At 39.2% G+C, this 13,902-nt stretch overlaps 1 long non-coding RNA gene across 2 annotated transcripts; it reads right to left on the reverse strand.

The window, feature by feature from the left end:
- Window positions 1-1,507: 1,507 nt before the first annotated feature.
- LOC111949104 (uncharacterized) lies at window positions 1,508-6,253 on the reverse strand. Of its 2 annotated transcripts, none has more exons than XR_002875146.2 (2): window positions 5,918-6,253; window positions 1,508-3,320 (listed from the first exon to the last, which is right to left on the reverse strand). It is a non-coding gene; the product is annotated as an uncharacterized LOC111949104 (long non-coding RNA). The 2 variants fall into 2 exon arrangements; XR_013650574.1 differs by lacking the exon at window positions 5,918-6,253 and adding an exon at window positions 5,009-5,182.
- Between the last annotated feature and the right edge of the window lie 7,649 nt (window positions 6,254-13,902).

Genomic DNA, 13,902 nt, shown 5'->3' on the forward strand with positions numbered 1-13,902 from the left:
TGGGCAATCCAATTTAAATTGTGAAAGCCTCACCTGATAGAATGCATTGTTGAAATAAAACTTAGTTGAAATTAAATGGGCATTCAGTGAAAATCACAGCAGTACCTACATATATGGACTCAGTTGCTCGACTTATAAATTTAATCTAAAACATCGAATAATAGTACAGCTTTGTAAAATGGCACCTGGAGGTAACTTTGTGACAGTTCACATAAAGAATCAGGCTGGTGCTGAGCTTCAACTTTTTCTCAAAAGAAAAGATCGTTATATTTAAACAGATATTTAAAACTACTTTTTCAAAATCCACTTATTTTCAAATGAAAAAAATAGAGCGGACAGTTTAGAGAAAGGAAGGAAGAAACGAACGAGGAGGAAGTGAGGGATGACTGGAAGAGAATAGAGTACGGGTAGGAAGAATAAATAGACATAAATGAAAAATGAGTAGAGGGGTGTGATGAATAGTAGGTGGGGGCATACTGGCAGGACAAAGGAATGAATGGATGAGAGGATGGTATTGGTTAGGAGGGATAAAAAGAATGGATGATAGTGGGAGTCAAGAAAATAAAGACAAACAGGGCTGGGAGGTTTAGTTGAGTTTAAACAGACCTACAAGTTTATTAAAGACCTAAATTTTGTTTTTTGTGTTTTTACCATCTTTTTGTGGCATTTTTGTGATGATGGAAGACGTATAATAAGAAAATTAAGCTTACATTTGCATTTTTGAGTATTTCTTTAGTCAATTAGTATTGAATTGTTGTGAAACCGCAAAAATGCTGTTTGAATAAGCTTATAGTTGTGATGTAGAAACTACAATTGGCGGTCCACAAGCTCCCTGCTCTGCTCCATTCTGATGCATCCTCTTACAGACAATTAGACACTGTACGTCTTTGTTTTTCTCGTCTGAGCTAGAAACTGACTCAAAACTGCATGGCTGGATAGCTCCAATATTGCTCCCCATTTTTGTTGCAACGGTTAAGTTGGGGTGGTGAGGTCCTGCAAGCTAGCAGGAGAGAATGTAAACAGATTATGGAAAGTGGAGAAGGGCTTACTCAGTGCTAACAGTTCTTTTGAGCAACAGAATTTCTTATGAACTCCTGTTGCTCAAAAATGTATTACAGTTGCATTTACTGGCGCTGTTCTATGTTATGTCTAAGATACATTTATGTCAAATACCGTATTTTCCGGACTATAAGTCGCTCCGGAGTACAAGTCGCACCAGCCCAAAAATGCATTATAAAGTAGTATAAAAACACAGATAAGTCGCACTGGACTATAAGTCGCATTTTGACGGAAATTTATTTGACAAAATCTGAGACCAAGATATAATAACTTGCACAAACTCATATGCCACAATCATAGCAGACTGTTTATCTCATAATTTCACAGTAATTCTTTCTCATACTTATTTATTCCTTTCATGAAGCATCATTGGCCAACTAATACTCTGTTTTCATCCTGTATTTGTAGAAACAGTTGTCATTTTTATGCATTTCAGTCAGACAACTCATGCAGTAGTAATAATATTTATTTTCACATCTTTAGTTTGCTTCCACATACTTGTTGCTTTCACATTCTTTGACATTCACTTTCCTTAGTTAGCATTCACTTTCCTCTGAGTAAGCATTTCGCATTCCTCCAAGTAAGCATTTCGCATTCCTCCAAGTAAGCATTTCATATTCCTCCAAGTAAGCATTTCACTTTCCTTTAACTTTGCATTTCACTTTCCTTTAACTTTGCATTTCACTTTCCTTTAACTTTGCATTTCACTTTCCTTTGGTTTGGCATAAAACTCCGTGCAATTCCAAGAGAGAGAAATTTCCATAAACTTTTGGGTAATAACTACCCCCAACACCAATTTAATCAAGGTTGGAAAGAAATTAAATGTATATCAGTATGTAATCAGATGAAGTGTGTTTCAGAGGCATTCCATATTCAGACTTACAAGTATGACTGCTATGTGTGACCCAGCACCTTTGACCGTTGGGCCGCTCCCATTCGAGTACAGCGCCAAGAAGGGAACACACTATCTAGTGGATCTGCTATGTGTGACCCGGCACCTTTGACCGTTGGGCCGCTCCCATTCTAGTACAGCGCCAAGAGGGGAACACACTATCTAGTGGATCTGCTATGTGTGACCCGGCACCTTTGACCATTGGGCCGCTCCCGTTCGAGCAGAATGCCAAGAAGGGAACATACTATTTATTGAGTCTGCTATGTGTGACCCGGCACCATTGACCATTGGGCCGCTCCCGTTCCAGCACGACGCCAAGAAGGGAACACACGATCTGGTGGATCCGTTATGTGACCCGGCACCGTAGACCGTCGGGCCACTCCATTCCGAGTAGCGGCAAGTAGACGGCACAACTTAACATACAAGTTTGAAGCTTCCACTGGAATAATATAATAAAGCATAAGTGATATCCATAATTAAAAGCTTCCATTTGAGAACTATGAATGAGCTAACGCTATAATTTTTTAATGCTTTCATCCGGCTCATAAGATACGAGCCCAAGTAACCTCGAATTTCGGACTACACACATATCGTAACACAGCTTAAGAACATCCTAATTTTGAGGCTTCCACCTGGCAAATAATTTTCATAAAATCTAATCTGAAATTTTGTATGCCATTCTGATACTAACATATCAGTTGATTCAAGTAAGATAAGTCATTGAAATTCGGAAGAGGTTTGCCACCCCACCACTTCAGGGCAGAGTAGGTGCGTGGAATGCAGTCGTCGTTGTATATCCAGATCGGGTGAAGGGGCAACAATCTGCAGGGGAGCAGCAGGACGAGCAGAGACTTTGGAATTTGGAAACCATCCGACTTTGTCAAGGGTTTGACATCATCCTCCAGAAACTGGATTGCTGACCGGGGAGAGTGGGCCGCAGGCTCAGGAAGCGATGCATAGATAGACAAAGCAGTATCAGTCTTGGCAATGAATACATAAATAATTTATACCTGATTAGTTTAGAAGGCTTATGATGAAAGGGAATGAATTCCTTTTAAGAACAACTCTGAGAAGGAGATATCAAGTAGTGAGTTTAAAGAGAAGGTTCTGTATTCATAGTACCATAGAAAACCATTAGCATAGATCCCAACAAGAAAGACAGTCAATACAGAATCTGCACGTAATATATCACCAAAATATATTTTATATATGCACCAATAGTAAGAGAGAAGTAACATTTAGTCATTCCTGGAGGGACGCACCTTAGGAAGGCCACAGAGGAGCAGGCGAATAAAAGGATAACCAAGGTCCAAGGAGATTACGTAGATGAGGAAGGTCGCCATCCCACGTAGCATGGACAGCGGCTCGGCTAGATTTGAGGTTACAACTTGACATCATTGGTTCACAATAGATGGACAACAAAAGCACGTATAACTTAAAGTTAATTGCCAAAGGGGTGCCTGGAAACCATAATGAAGAAAATCTTTTGAGATTTGAAGAGAGATCGTACGGTCTAATAAAATGGCTGAACCTCATGCATTGAGAGGCGGATGAGAATAAGTCTCAAAAGGAGATACTCTTAGTCGAGCGTCATATGCTTGAAGCAGGGCAGACTGAGGATTGGTTTGCGACCCAAAGTTTTACTCTTGATGCTGAAGCTAAAGAGCATCAGTGATAATTTCTACAGCCAGGAATTTAGCTCATAATACAAGTTATTTAAAACTAAACCATGTTAAATGATGGCACATTACTATTATCGCACTCTTGAAATAAGCGTTGTAATAATCTCCACGGATGAATTCTCTCAGAACCACATGAGCCGTTGATGGACCAGTAGAGCTGAATGTTTGGATTAACGACCAAACATTTTTCTGGCGGTCGGACATTCATAAACGAGTCCTCATACATTTTCCTCTCCCCCAAAGGAGGGTGGAGCCACAAAACAAGTGGAGGGAGACTGATGACCTGAAACAACATCGCAATAATAAAACCACGCTAAGCGCAGAGAATTAGAGACCAGAAAAGCAAAACAGAAAATCCAGAACAAGGGAACACGGGGGCCCGGAAAGGAACAACCCAGAACGAGAACAAGATGAACAGACGGCAGTGGGGGAGGATGCACACAGCAAAACACAGGTGGCCCAACAGCGACCGATTCATATCGTACCTCCAAAGATGGGAAAGATTACGTGCCGCACAAACGCAAGAGACTACATGGAGGCAGAGAAGTATGCATCATAAACCAGAGATCCGTGTAAAAATAAATCCAGACAGCAGAGAACCAAATGCCTTCCTTAAATTTGATTTGATTAAGTTCGATTATCGTAGTCAAAACAATAAAGAATTACACATATTTACACATTACACATATTCAGAAAACTAAATAAATCGGAAACCGAGATCCAAAACGAGTTGCGACCACAGAGTTGCAAAAGCCAGGCGACGAGGAAAACAGAACAGAGAAACATTGAAAAAGAGAAAACTGCAAAACAAAGGGGGCCCAATAGAATTACACTAAATCCAGCACAGGGTTTCTGACAATTGAAGTTAAACATGACAGAGACGACAGCCGAAGGAACACCGACACATAACACGTCAACCCCATTTAAGCCAGAAGACGCCGCCGGGAGGAATGGAGAGGCAGAACAGCAGGAGCATCAGCAGAATCAGCCTCCCCAGCCATGTACAGCGTCCGGTGAGCCATGTACAGCGTCCGGTGGAAAAGATTACAGGGATGGCAAAGCCAGCTGAGCGCAAAACAAAAACCAGAAGGATCACAAGGGAAAAGCCGCTGATGCAAAAAATAAATAACAATACATGAATAAATAAAATGGAGGAACCGAGGAAGACAGACGACACAACCACGTCACACCTGAAAATGCCTGAGTGGCCACCTTAGGACCGAATCAAAACGGAAAAATTAGGGCTCACACGAACCCATCACAAAACCCCCCACAAATCAACCCAAATCCCTAAAACCAGAGAAACAACAAAACATCAGTGAGTCAGAGAAAAACAGGGCCACGTACAACAGACACATAACACTTCAAAACCCACCTAAGCCAGAAGACGCCACCGGGAGGAATGGAGAGGCAGAACAAAGGGAGCATCAGCAAAATCAGCCATCCCCAGCCCTGCACTGCGTCCGGTGGAATAAATCAAAGATAGCAAGGTCAGCCAAAAAGCAAAACAAAAAACTGGATGGATCACGAGGAATAAGATGCTGATGACCCCCCCCCCCCACACCCCACAAAATGGAGGAACCGAGGCGCCGACAGGTCTCAAACAATGGCGCCAAACCCAAAAAAACGTGTGAGAGGCCACCTTAGGGCTGACTCAACTACTCTACTGATTTACGTTTTTAATCACACTGTGAAGGAAGAGCAGAAGCGGCCGTGCTACAGTGACCAGTCAGGGTCTTGGTTGTGTGAAGCCAACAGGGTTGTTTAATTTATTTATTTATATACTTGTGTATTTTTTCACAGTCCAATGTGTCCTCAAAAACAACTCCCCCTACTGAGCAAACACCACTGCTTATATAGCCTTGCCCCAATTGGATCAAACCATTACCGAAGGGATGCGGGGTTAACAGCTGAACACCCCTTTCAAAATGGTTTCAGCTGAACATTCAAAATGGCTGCCAAGCATCTTAACAAACATTTGTCCAAACATGCCCTGGTGAGGAAGCAGGGGAGCAGAAAAAACAGGTAATATTGAGTGGACACAAGTTGACACACACCAGCAACAAATACCACTTCGTTACACTCACAGAAGAGACAAGTCCATAACTGACCAATCCAAATGCAGTTTAAACTAGTAAATGTGCAAAGCTTCAACAGAAAAGAAACCAAACAAAGAGCCACCACAACAAAGCCAGCACCGAATGAAAGCCCACACAGCGGAAACCAGACCGTGTGTTGAAGATAACCCAGTGCTGCAGTAAAGAAGGATGAACAACTTACACACCTGGACTTAAATAGGATGCTGCACAAGTGAGTTGATTAACTGACCCGCCCTAGGGGAGTGGCCTAAGTAAAGCCTGCCTGAGTTGTCTTACCGAAATGCTCCCAAGGTCGCTCACTTCTGAATCTATGAAATGATTGGAAAATACAATATTATGTTTTTAGCCTTCAAGATCTTATTGTAAAAAAAGGTTTGCTGATTCTCTGAGTCACTTAACATACTCTTAACACTTAAAATACTTCATATATCAAATTGACCCAGGAACATCATCTCTGTTCCTCACAAATGAATAACAGGAGGGTTAACAATGTATTTATTTCAATTTATTTCTAATATAAGTCGCTGCGGAGTATAAGTCGCACCCCTTGCTAAACTATAAAAAGAAGGGTGACTTATAGTCCGGAAAATATGGTACAGTAGATTCCTATAATTCTCTGATTTCCTGACAATCCACTCCTACAGGACCCAGGACAGCCAATACTTTGATAACTGTAAGCTTTAAAACTGACCTAAAACACTTGTTTCACATTCCTATGAAGTATTTGTAATAATGAAAAAATGATTAATTTAAAATATGGGAATGGAAATATTGTGTGCAAGCATAAAGATTTTGTAGCACATACTAATTAAACGCTGAACACAATAAAGAAAAATTTGACAACCTTTATAATTGGATTCAGTGTATATATGTATGTTATCTATATCTGTAAATATAATATATCTATTTTTACAGAAAACTTGCAACTATCTTGCATTAGCTTGGGAAATTTTAGGGCAACTAATGGAAAAAATATTTTGGCTCCATCCAGCCAAAAAGATGAGGATATACAAGAACTACAATAAACTTTAACATGAAAAGTTAAAATACAAATTATGTAAAAAAAAAAAAGGTCTAAATCCAAAAAAGTAATGCAAAAAAGATTGTTTTTTCGTGTCAAACAGAAAATTACATTTAGTTGTACATGATTCATCTAAGGACAGAATGTTGTCCTTATCATTAAAATTGGTTTTATTTTAAGGTTTGTTGCATTTTGGTGCTTTGACTTTTGAGCTATCTGTTGGATTTGTTGTCAACAACATCAAATAGTGATCACAGCTGGTTTCACACAGTTTATGCGCTTGTGGAAGTAAGACCTAGATTTATGAATTCCTCTTTAGGAAAACCTTTTGACTCCAGGTTGACAGAATGTAGCCAACCTAATAAAAGTCAGTTTGAAAGCAACAAAGTTGAATTCATTCTCCATCTCCTCGGAGCTCACATGGCTTATTCATGCATAATGGAAAAATTGGCACACAGATTTTATGAGGAGTTAAAGGACTTTCCACAACACCACCTCATTTAAAACTCAATTATTCACATACTTTTATCAGTATGCACACCAGCAAAAATACACACAGTGGTGCCAACCTGCTCAATCTTTTGAAACGTCTGAATTCAACATTAACAGAACTTCACAAAACTGTGTGGCATTTAAAGACCACGTAAAAAGAATTTACCTTTGTGCAGTTTGCTCTCAGTTTCATGTTCTGTACTGAGGTCACACTATGCAATATTACTGCCTCCCTCTTTTGAATTATTTCACAAACGGCTCTGCAGCAGTTATTACAATTGCCAGACTTCATTACCTCCCAAACCGTAGGCACCTGCCACATTGGTGGTGCGAGTGCCAGCACACAGCGAAACGGAAACAAATTGAGTATGAGGACGTACAGTCACTGTGCATAATTGACAGCTCCAGCTTAACGTTTGTTTGCATTGGAAAGCCAGCTTGTTAGATGTACTCTGAAGAAGTCACAAGCAGTCAAAACTGCAGTCAGTGTTTTGACACTGCCCTCTTTCTACTTCACCTCTCAGTTCAAGAACATCGGGACATAATTTATGGGTCCTCTGTTGATGAACAAGTCAGTTACGTCAGCCCTGTCTCTGCTTTATCATGGTGGTTCCTCATTCTCAACATTGATCAAACCTCTCATATCTCATGCAATCTGGAGTTATTGCAATGATACATCGAGCTTAAAGTCGTCTGAATCTAGCCAGATCTCCAGCAGCTTCTGAGGCTGGGTCACAGTGTCCTCTTTCTGCTTCCCACTCTCCAGTGACAGCTCCATATTTCAGCTCTGCAGGAATCCAGTCTCCACTCTGCAGGGTTACAAGACAAAAGCATGGGATGCTCGCAGCATTTGTCTACTTATTGGTTCACTCACAGCATCATTTAACCTCTGGTCCAGATTTACCAGATTTACAAAGTTAATTAACCTACTAGAGCTAGAGGCTCAAACGTCCGACCTAATTACCGGTAGCTCTATAAAAATCAATTAACATTTTTGGATTAATCAGAAAAATTGAATATTTTCCCAGTATTGCAACAAAATTGCCTAAATAAATCAAACTTTTTATATATATGTATAGTCCTTTAGTGTGCTTCACAAATTGCTTTATTGATTATATAACACTTTACTTACGCAAAGTGTCATAAGTAAATCAGTCTGCAGGAATTATGTTAATTCAATAAATGATTGAAGAAATACGGTAGTCGAAAGATGTAAACACTGAAGCTAATGTTGGTGTTAAAGGGTTAAGCCACCCACCATTTTTTCTCCTTGATTGAGCTGAAGCTTTAAGTAACTTTGTTCCAATCTCATAAATATTTCAGACTCAAAAGAACCAAAAAAAAAACAATTTTTTTTAAATTCATGGGTCATGAACGGTATGGGCTCCATTTAGCATTCCTCTCTGTATGCTCTTGTAATTGAAGCTGCTTTGGTGAGTTTTGACAGGCTTTTCTTAATAGGCTTTCTTTGGGAGCACATGTTGCTTTAAAGCATATCAACCTTTCAACTTTACTAATGTGCACATTGTCCATTACATATACACTGATGTGTTAGAGCCACAACATTTTACAATACATAATGGATTTTTTTTTTTTGCTTGGAACTTTGTTCAAAACAGAAAACATTCAATACCCTTTTTGTGACAAAATTCTGTGCTGACATAATTTCCTTGACAACTATAAAGAATGCCACAGACATTTTTACGTTTTGCTCAACTTTATAAGGAGACTTCATTTACAAAATAAAAACGTTCCAGTCTGGCAATTTCCTGGGCTCTTTTGCTCTAACTTCAAAACCATTTTGAGCAACATATATTTTACACTTCAATCTATGACAAATGTGGCAGAAAAGAAATCAAGGTCAAAAGAGTAGCAGAGAAGTTTACAACTAAACTTAGAGTAGAGGTGACGCTTGAAGCAGAATATTGTTCAGTAAAGGTGCTTTGACTGATTCTTGACTGTGTTCGACTTTACCTGCAGGAACGGTGCAGTGTAGGTCAATGGTCTGTGAGCCTTTTCAGTTCAGCCTGAATTTTCATATAGAACCCCTTTAAAGGAACAGTATGAGCATTAATTTAAAATCCAACATATCTACCCAATCCTATTAAGGCCCTGCTAACTGAACGCGGCTTTAGCTCACAAGTGCCCAATATGTTCATATGTATCTACCTTCTGAAGATTTTTACATATTTTCTTACAATAATCATGATTTTCACCAAAGATGATATCGATTCTTGCAGGTTTATGCTGGGGAATATCAATGGAAATTATGTACACCGGCATACCTCATCTCTTCTTTGCTTCGGCCCTTTTTTGCATTCTAATTGGAATTTTTATAGTGACAGCAAGATACTTTTGCAAAAGGTTTTTTTCTGTATCTCCTGCAGCTTTTCAACCTTTCACTCTTTATTCCACCACTTTCACAATGAGCCAACAGTAAAAAATCTTCTGCGCTCAATATTTCACACCACCAAAAAATACATAAATTAATAATATTACTTAAAGAACTTCATGTAGACTTTTTTTTTTTTTTTTTTTTTTTACACAGGACTCAAATGCTGCAGTGCCAGTCATGTCCCCCTGCTAAAGCCAATACATGTGCAGGTCCGTCTAAAGTTTACTAGAGAGCATTTGGAAGATCCAGAACAGGATTGGGAGAATGTCTGAGATTAAAACAACACAGAACGTTTTGGTAAGGACTCTTCTTTTAATGTTTGGAGGAGAAAGAATGCTGAGTTGCATCTAAAGAACACCATACCAACTGTAAAGCATGGGGGTGGAAACATCATGCTTTGGGGCTGTTTTTTAGCAAAAGGCCTAGGACGACTGATCCGTATAAAGAAAAGAATGCACGGGGGCACGTATCGTCAGGTTTTGAGTGAAAATCACCTTCCATCAGTGTTCCATTGGTGTTGAAGCAAACACACTGCCCGGGCAATGGAAGGGGCTTCGTAAGAAGCATGTCAAGGTCATGGAGTGGCCAAGCCAGTCCCCGGATTTCAACCCCAAAGAAAATCTTTGGAGGGAGACGAAAGTTTGTGTTGCACCATCAACAGCACCAATACATCACTGCTCTAGAGGAGATCTGCATGGAGGAATGGGCCAAAAAACCAGCAGTAGTTTTTGAAAACCTTCTGAAGACTTACAGAAAACATTTGACCGCTGTCATTGCCAACAAAGGGTAACAAAGTATTGAGTTGAACTTTTGCTATTTTCCACCATAATTTACAAATATATTTTTTAAATGAGGCAATGAAATTTTTCTTGATTCTTTTTTTCTAATTTTGTTTCTCATAGTTGAGGTATACCTATGATGAAAATAACAGGCCTCTTTCATTTTTTTTTAAGAGGGAGACCTTGCACAACTGGTGCTGAGTACATACTTTTTTTGCAGCACTGTATCAGTATCAGCTTAGTAGTATTCATTGCCATAATATTTTGCTTAACGTCCACCTTATTTAAACCAAAAAAGTTTCATTTTTCCACTAAATATTGTGAGTTGTTGTAATAACACACCTGTCCTCTACACGAAAAATTATGCAAATCTCACATGAGAACTAGGTACCTTTTCCCTATTCTATTCTTCATCAATTTCCTGCCCTTCCTCTAAAATCCAAAAGCCCCCAGCTTCAGGGACCTAGGAAATTAATTAAATGTCAGAGATGACAAGCACTCTCTTTCCCACTTACAACACCCAGAGTTTTTTTTTTCTTCTTTTTTTTCCCAGGACCATAGAAATGACGCATTGATTTCCCTGCAGTGTAATTCTCACCGTATCTTCCTTGGATTTCTTTTCTTAGGGTGGGAATGAACTGATTATGTGAATGGGAAGGAAGTCAACAAGGGAGTGCAAAAGTGTGGCTGTAGATGCAACTGCATTCGTGTGGGTGATATGTGGAACCGATAGTGATACTGCAGCTGTGATTGTGCATTTACTGTACGTCTCCACCAACAGTCTGTTCATTAACGTTTCGCTCCCTTCCCTTGACGGTCCCACATCTTCTGCATTTTGTAGGATGTTTGCAGTTCAAAGACCAAGGTCACTTAGTGAAGTGAAGCATCCCACAGAGACTTCATTAACTTACCATCATACATTTTTTGTTTAGTTATTCTTATTTAACAAAGCAGAATGAAAGTTATGAGTTACTTAAATCTCAAAATGCATTTAATTGAGAATTAATAATAATTACTATTATATTGAATTACTAATACCGGTAATTCAAAAATCGCATAAAAATGAAAAAGTGCGTGTGTATTTAAATATGAGTGGTGGCTGCAAGGCAATTTGTACATCTACAAATAAACATGTTTGCTTTTGAGATGGTCAGAACTGTTCTTGCTTTAAGAAAAGTCAAAGTTCAGTCTTTTTCCTGTGGCCACACTGGAGTCTTCTGACTTCCTGTCCCTGACATTACAGTACACACATACAAACGTTGTCACAACTGATAAAAATGTCAAAAAACGAACAGGAAAAAAATACATATATTTGAGCAACACAGGTCTACAACAGTGGATTTAGCCAAGTCAAGGACACCAAGGGAGCAAATGAAAATTTAACCGTTTTGTTCCTCTTGTACTTTGCATAACTCAGCAGCCACTAAAACAATTGTACCTGCATAAGGTTGGATCTGTCTCAAGCAGGGCTTGATGGAGAAACATTCATATTGCTGGCAAATATAGGGAAAGTACTGAGCCCGTGTCCTGACATTAAGATATAAAAAGATATCTTTTTCCCACAGATTATTATCTCGTTCGCACGAAATACTATTCCGTTCCCACAAGATACTATTGCGTTCCCTCAAAATACTATTCCGTTCCCTCGAAATGATTAACTCGTACGAACGCAATAATTAATCCGTTCGAACGCAATAATTATTCACGTCATAAGTCATTCACGCGGATATCCTCTCTGTACGCCGGCAAAAGCCGCTTCCAGCGGTAACTTCCGTGTCTCTGTGACCCATATTAGTTCAAAAAAGGAACATGAAAAACAAAAATGATCACTTTATTACCGTCTCAATGAATATAAGAAAAATATCAAAAGATTTATGATAACTAGGCTGCTTTGTCATACGATAGCTCCTGCTAGGCTACTACTAGCTCCGCCGCAGAGCTCTCTGATGTATGCCGGTATTTGGGCAACTGGCTGGTCGGTTGACAGACAGCTGATATGGTAGTTTAGAGTCGAATAGGAATAATAATATTCAGGACTTGTCTTTTATTAACTTTAGCAGTCAGTCGCTTTACATTCGAAGGCTATTAGGCTACATGCTAACTGACTAGCCGATCATATCCTGTTATTAATTTACGTCATAGATTTACAGCAGATCCCTTCACATTTCTGTCTGTGTGTGTCTCATTACATTGCATTGAAGACACGGAGGATGTTTAGAGAACAGATTTATTTATTTTAAAAAGCACAAAAGCATCCAACGTATTCACGTTCATTCACATGATGATGATCTGGTACGCCCTCAGTCATCTTGCTGCAAAAGCCGCTTCCTGCCGCTACTTCCGTGTCTCTGTGAGCATTCAACAGGACAGTGTTGTTGAATTAACATCAATAATTCTGTTGTTGAAAAATGTCGATGGCATGTTGAAGTAAGGTGTTGTGGTTTTAAAATAAATCTTGTGGATTGTGGTATGTTTGACCAACAGAACAGTAAATGAACGCAAAACACAAGGGACTAAAATTAACAAATCAAAGTGTCAGTCATTAAAACTCTAACAATAGGCAATACGTAGGAATATAAATATGAATTAAAAAATATATGAGAAAAACGTAATTAGAAGGCGAATCTACATCAAATATGCAGGTGATGTAAAAGAATCAAACCAAGGAAATCAAAATTAGATGCAAACCTCAATGGTAGTGTGATTTTTAGACAAATACTTAAAGTTTTGCATTGTAATTTTAGAAATTGACCTGCCATGGGGTTCATAGACAAAAAGGAAGGTTGGGAGTCAACTGGTTTTGTTGTTTGAATGCTCTGACTCATGTTCAGTCACCTGTTTCAAGCTAATCACTCAACATGTCACTAATGTATATTGGAGTTTTGATTTTTTTTTCTTTCTAAGCACACAGTGAGGAACAGTTTAAAAACAAAAACAGCCTTTTTACTTTGTGCCTTTTTGCGTGTTCTTCATAATGAAGCATAACCACCTTTTGAATAAAGATGGAAAACGCAGGAAGGCTCTTCAGGCATTCTGGCTTCATAAATGTAAAAAACTTTCTTTGCCGCATCTTTATCACAAACACACCGACAGCTGTCACGACAACAGAGCCAAAACCTGAGACGGCTATGCTAACTTTTTGAGCTTTTTAATGTATTAAAATGTTAATCCCTCACAAAAACAACCCCAAAGCGGTATTTTGATCCATTCACACATTTCTGAGTATTCCTTTAAAAACCTGCATTATGAGCACCAGCCTCTGCCAATCCACAGAAACGAGTGGGTTCCCACATTGTATAAATTGAAAATGCACATCCATCATGATCTTTGCAAAGGTAAGGATGTTTGTTTATGCGGGTGAAACATCCCGCTAAGGCCTGCTCTAGGTTGACGTCATGAAATGGGCGGCACCCACACTGAGCGAAAGCCAATGCTCAGAGATTGCGGCGCGCCTTACTTCCAGGTATGCAAAGGAGCTGCGAA

This window comes from Oryzias latipes, chromosome 17 (genome assembly GCF_053564925.1).
Source record: "Oryzias latipes strain Hd-rR chromosome 17, Olatipes_Hd-rR_3.1".
In the NCBI taxonomy this organism is placed as follows: Eukaryota; Metazoa; Chordata; class Actinopteri; order Beloniformes; family Adrianichthyidae; genus Oryzias; species Oryzias latipes.